Here is a 6,000-nt window from a genome sequence, read left to right as displayed (position 1 = left end):
TTCCACCATTTCCTCTTTGGCATCTAAAAATATCAATGTGTCATCTGCAAATTGCAGATGAGACACCTTTATTTCTAAATTGATGTGGAAGCGAGAGATCATCTGAAGAGATTCATCTTTTTCCAGTAGTTTCATAAAAACTTCAGCTACAAGAATGAATAAAAATATGAAGAAAAAGAATATCCTTGTCTGAGTCCTTTATGGGGTCTAAATTTATCAATTGCACTTCCATTGACCAGGAAAACAGTTTGAGCTAATGATAGACACCACTGGATCCAATTTCTCCATTCCATGCCGAAGCCTGCACCCTCAAGAAGCATGTCCAAAAAACACCAATTAACATTATCAAATGATCTTTCTATGTCAAGTTTACATAGCACACCTGGTATTTTAGATTTGATTCTTGCATCAATGATTTCTCCTACAATCAAGATGCCATCATGTATTTGTTTTCCTTGTATGAATGCTCTGAGATTAGTTGAGGAAGCTCATTCTTGAGTCTTTCAGCTAGTGTTTTGGAAGCAATTTTGTATACACTCCCCACTAAGCTGATTGGCCTGAAATATTGAGGTCTATTGAATTCTTCTCTTTTTTAGGAATCAAGGAGATGAAACCACAATTTAATCTCCAGTCTATTTTCTCAGTGTCTTGAAATTCTTGAATCACTGCCATAACATCATATTTGATTATTAACCAAGCTGCTTTATAGAACTCAATTGGGTACCCATCAGAACCTGGAGATCTGTTTGCCCCACAATGCTTAATTGTATGCCATACTTCTTCCTCCTCTATAGGTCTTTCCATCCAAATTTGTTCTTCACATGAAATCTTTGGGAAGTTTGATGTATCCATAGGTGGTCTCCATTAATGATTCTCTTTAAATAATTCAGAAAAATGATCTTCAAACTCCTTCCTTATGTCTTCTTGGTTGAAGTTATCAATTCCATTTATTTCTAGCTTTAGTACATTGTTCCTTCTTCTTCTTCTTCTTCTTCTTCTTCCATTTGCTATCTGATGCAGATATATTGTATTGTTCTCTCCTTGTTTCAGAATTTTCACTTTGGCTCTAGATAACATTTTTCTGGGCTCTTATCGATATTTTGTATTTTGCTTCACAAGGCTTTAATTTGCAGTTGCCTGGTAATGGTATGTTTTGGGATTTGTGCTCTATGTTGTTTGGTTTGGCTTCAAGCCGTGTCTGTTAGGGTTGGCGTTAAGTCTTCCCTTTGTAGTGCTCTGGCATTTCACTTCTTGTATCCTCCTTTTTGTGTATCATTTTGTGTATCAATAAGATTTTACACTTTCTGATTAAAATTAAACTAATATTTAGTCTTTGGTGGCTGATGCACTTTCATGTGGATACAAATAAGAGCCCAATTTATGCGGCATTCCTACGAATAATTTTTTTGGTTCTGGCTAAGTACCTATACCCACAATCTTGAAAAATACCAAGTATGTCTCGTCGAAAAGAAGCAATCTTATAAATTTGGCAGTTATCACAATGTGGTTCTTATGGAAGTGCAGATGTTTGAAAATGTTTGAAGGAAAAGTGCAATCTCCCACAATCGTTGTTCAACAAATTTTTCAATCCTGCTACTCTCATGGCATTCACATACATAATATGGGTAGCTCATATAGTTATATTGATCATCATTTAGATACTAAAACTAGGAAAATTTGGATTCCACCTCCATGTGATTGGCTGAAACTTAATTTTGATGTCTCTATTCTCCCAGATACTGATTTTGTTGGTTTCTCTATTGTGTTACGAAATTCTCTAGGAGCCTGCGTGGAAGTTGTGGCCTGGACAAGAAATGTAAGAGATGTTGATCAAGCAGAAGTGTTACCTATCTTAAAAGTGTTGCAGTGGATTAAGTTCAAGGGTCTATGTAAAATACAGGTAGAGGGTGATAATAAGACAGTGATGGAGGTTATTCAAAGGAATTGTAATGACAATATCAGATGGGAAGATCAAATTCTGATTATGAAAGCTTTAGACTTTATGAAGACTTAGTGGATGTTGAGTTTAGGTTTGTCAATAGAGTCTGTAACAACGCAGCTGATGCGTTGGCTAAGTTTGCTCGCTTAAATAATTGCAACAGCAATTGGGTTAGGAATCCACCAGAAGGCGTTTTAAAATTAATACAGCAGGAGGCTGTTATAGTAGGAGGATCAAGACCCAGACCAAGTTCAAGTTAACTCTTGTAGTCTATGGTTTGCTTTATCAAGTCTTTGTAGTTTGCTTTGAGTCTTAGGGATTGTTCAGTGTCTGTGCTGGTTAAGTCTTGGTTTGTTCTCGTGTATGTAATCCACTGTTTGGTAAAATATAAAGTTTGTTTTTTAAAAAAGATAAAAAAACATACCAAGTATGTACCCGAGGAAACATCCCAAGCCTCTCACTTCCATAATATCTTAGTCAACAAATATGCTCCACTATTATCGACAAAAAAAAAAATGTACACTCATCCATTACCAATATTGATACGTATTGATCTCTGTACCTTGGTGACTATTATTATAAAGGCGGAATTCAGAATAATAATAGAAGAAAACTAGAAAACAGAACACACAAGAAACCAGATTCGAAGGAAATATCTTCTCTAGATTATGAACAAGAAAACTATTAGAATTCTCTCTTTGTTACGCTCACAATCTCTCTAAACATTGGATCAACCTTAAACTGTTTTGCTAAACTTCCTTTTGCGATAATCAATTGCCTCACAAACTTCTCTCTAGGTGTGCCTGTTAAACCTCCTTTTCTAGAGGTAAAACCACACACTCCAGATTTAGGTGTGTCTGTATCACAAACCACACTCCAGATGACTTAGCTATGAGCTAAACATCTCTATTTATAGCTTTAAAGGTTTCTGAAACCTCTTAGGAATCTATTTCCTTATCTAAGAATAATACCTTTTCTAGGTATATTTCTTTATCTAGGAATAATTCATTTTCTAGAAATAATTCCTTGTCTAGGTATGTTTCCTTTTATAGGAATATTACCTTATCTAGGAAATATTCCTTTTCTAGGTATAATTCCTTATCTAGGAATATTACCTTGTCTAAGAGTATTTCCTTATCTAAGAATATTGCCTAAAAATCAGTATTCCTTCCATAAATTACGATTTTATCCTTAATCCTTCTTGAGGATCACTAGTTCCCGGAGAGAGGAAGATAGACATGTATCATGAGCCCTCACTCGAGAACTTGAACTTCTGTGAAAGTTAGATTTGGTAGTTATGGAACTCGGGCGTTCCTTTCACCCTGCTGAACCATCTATCTTTGCTGGAAACTTGATCTTGACGTCTAATTTGAAAAGCGTCCATATCTTCTCGTCTTATCTTAGTCACTATTCGCTCCATAATTCAATCTTCTTCGAGTGGTTCTTCTTCTTCCTCATCATTTTCTTCAAAAACACCAGATGAAAACGTAGTATTTTTCTTCGTCTTCGGCTTGGGTGTATAATACTTCATGTCTGTTTCTAGCACAACCACCTTCTCTTCGATAGTTTGTGGTTCGCTTTGCTTAGGATCATCAATTGACTTTCCCATATTTGATTCCCTTGTTCTTTAAACGTCTTCTTGCTTCTCGAGTACCTCACCAAGTTTTTTTTTTGAAGAGAGATCTAGTGAAAACCATAAACCGCAGGAATCTTCCCTAAAAGAAATGAACCTTGCTATGATACCAACTTGATATCAACGGCTCTGGCTCTGATACCAACTTGATACGTATTGATCTTTGTACCTTGGTGACTATTATTAAAGAGGCGGAATTCTGAATAATAATAGACGAAAAATAGAAAACAGAACACACAAGAAACCAGATTCGAAGAAAATATCTTCTCTAGATTATGAACAAGAAAACTATTAGAATTCTCTCTTTGTTACGCTCACAATCTCTTTAAACAATGGATCAACCTTAAACTGTTTTGCTAAACTTCCTTTTGCGATAATCAATTGCCTCACAAACTTCTCTCTAGGTGTGCGTGTTAAACCTCCTTTTCTAGAGCTAAAACCACACACTCCAGATTTAGGTGTGTCTGTATCACAAACCACACTCCAGATGACTTAGCTATGAGCTAAACATCTCTATTTATAGCTTTAAAGGTTTCCGAAACCTCTTAGGAATCTATTTCCTTATCTAAGAATAATACCTTTTCTAGGTATATTTCTTTATTTAGGAATAATTCATTTTCTAGAAATAATTCCTTGTCTAGGTATGTTTCCTTATCTAGGAATATTACCTTATCTAGGAAATATTCCTTTTCTAGGTATAATTTCTTATCTAGGAATATTACCTTGTCTAAGAATATTTCCTTATCTAAGAATACTGTCAAAAAAATCAGTATTTCTTCCATAAATTACGATTTTATCCTTAATCCTTCTTGAGAATCACTAATTCCCGAAAAGAGGAAGATACACATGTATCAAATATATATAGTCATAGACTTCCCAAGACAAATCTTTACCACGCGTAACTGAAAATCTCATGTTACAGATACGATATGCCCGATAAGTTGGGGACGAACCCATAATAGTGGAATCTTTTTTCAACCCGGACTAGTACATATGAGAAGCATAACATTTGCATTTCTTATATTTTATTGGCTCGTGGACCGGGATGGTCAATGGGGCTAAAGTCCCAATTAGCACTCTCGTAGGTCCATCATCTTTAGTGCGATGAGGATGTATTAGGTGTAACTCTGACTTCCATAGTTTAAACCAAAATGCAAGTCAGAAAGATAGTGACGAGCTCGCGTCTTTAATCCAATCACATAGTAATCAACCAAAGACAACAACCAGCCGTTGACAAGCAATTTAGAATCAATCAAATGTTGTTAATTGATTATTAGAATGAAAGAGAGATTGATAGTCGTTATTATAAGAGTAAGTTGAATTTATGTAAACTAATATAGTATAGGGCACATTGGAAAAATGCTCCAAAATGAGCAGAGGGGTCGCCAGGCCCCGACTTCTCAGAATCGGAAAATGCGGAAAAATTCCCCAAGATCCCCAAGATGGTGGATGCTCTATTATGCTGCCACGTGTTTGAGAATCCATTGGATCTGGTCCGTCACATGCCGCTCATGTGTTTATATGAAAAGTACTAAAAAGATTTGATTAGAGCTTCTCCAATGATTGTAGTATGTATTTTCTATGTGGCAATACAAACAAGACATCTTTATTCCAAATTTTCTTTAATTTTAGGTGAAGAAAGTTATTCATCTCCAATGATGTTGTTTGTGATCATTTTCTTATTAAATGTAAATTTTATGTTTAGTAATTTTAAGATTTTATTAAATCTAAAAATGATTATTTATAGCATCAGGATTAATTTTAGTAAATAAAATATATTTTTAATTAAAAAAAGCTGACTAGGATGGTAGACAATGTCAAGGGGAATGTGAGAAACTAGACATTCTCCTTGACATTTTCTACCTAAAGTCATGCATACATCGATTTATGGCATCCGGGTTGGAGAATGATTTTAGAGAAAATGGATGTACATCCTAGGTGGATTTAGACATTTATCTCCACATACATGCCATTGGAGAAACTCTTAAGAATCACCAGCGGATCTGGTCCGTCACATGTCACTCACGTGTTTATATGGAGATCTGCTATACGCGGACCTATTGGAGAAATAAGTTCAATTTTGTGCACACTCTTTTAAGGAGTGTCCACAAAACAAAACGATCATATTAGCTCCAAAAAATCAGCAGTATACTATATATCAAAAATCAATTTTCTTTTATTTTAATTTTGTTTAAATCTTAAAAATGGTAAAAGGGTATATATAATCTGAAGAATTTCTTAAAATAAGAAATAGATATTAACATTCAGTTTGAAGTATTATACAATATCTAAAGAATTTTTTCTTCATTTCTCAATCTTCTTGATCTTGCTTTATTCGCATTACATAATCTTGTAATGGCAACAAAAGGTATTCTTATTAATGGTGTCGTGGAAGTATTAGCGAAGATGGGGAGAAGCAAAGATAAGA

The sequence above is a fragment of the Papaver somniferum genome, chromosome 1, assembly GCF_003573695.1.
Source record: "Papaver somniferum cultivar HN1 chromosome 1, ASM357369v1, whole genome shotgun sequence".
Lineage (NCBI taxonomy): Eukaryota > Viridiplantae > Streptophyta > Magnoliopsida > Ranunculales > Papaveraceae > Papaver > Papaver somniferum.
This window is presented reverse-complemented; position numbering follows the sequence as displayed.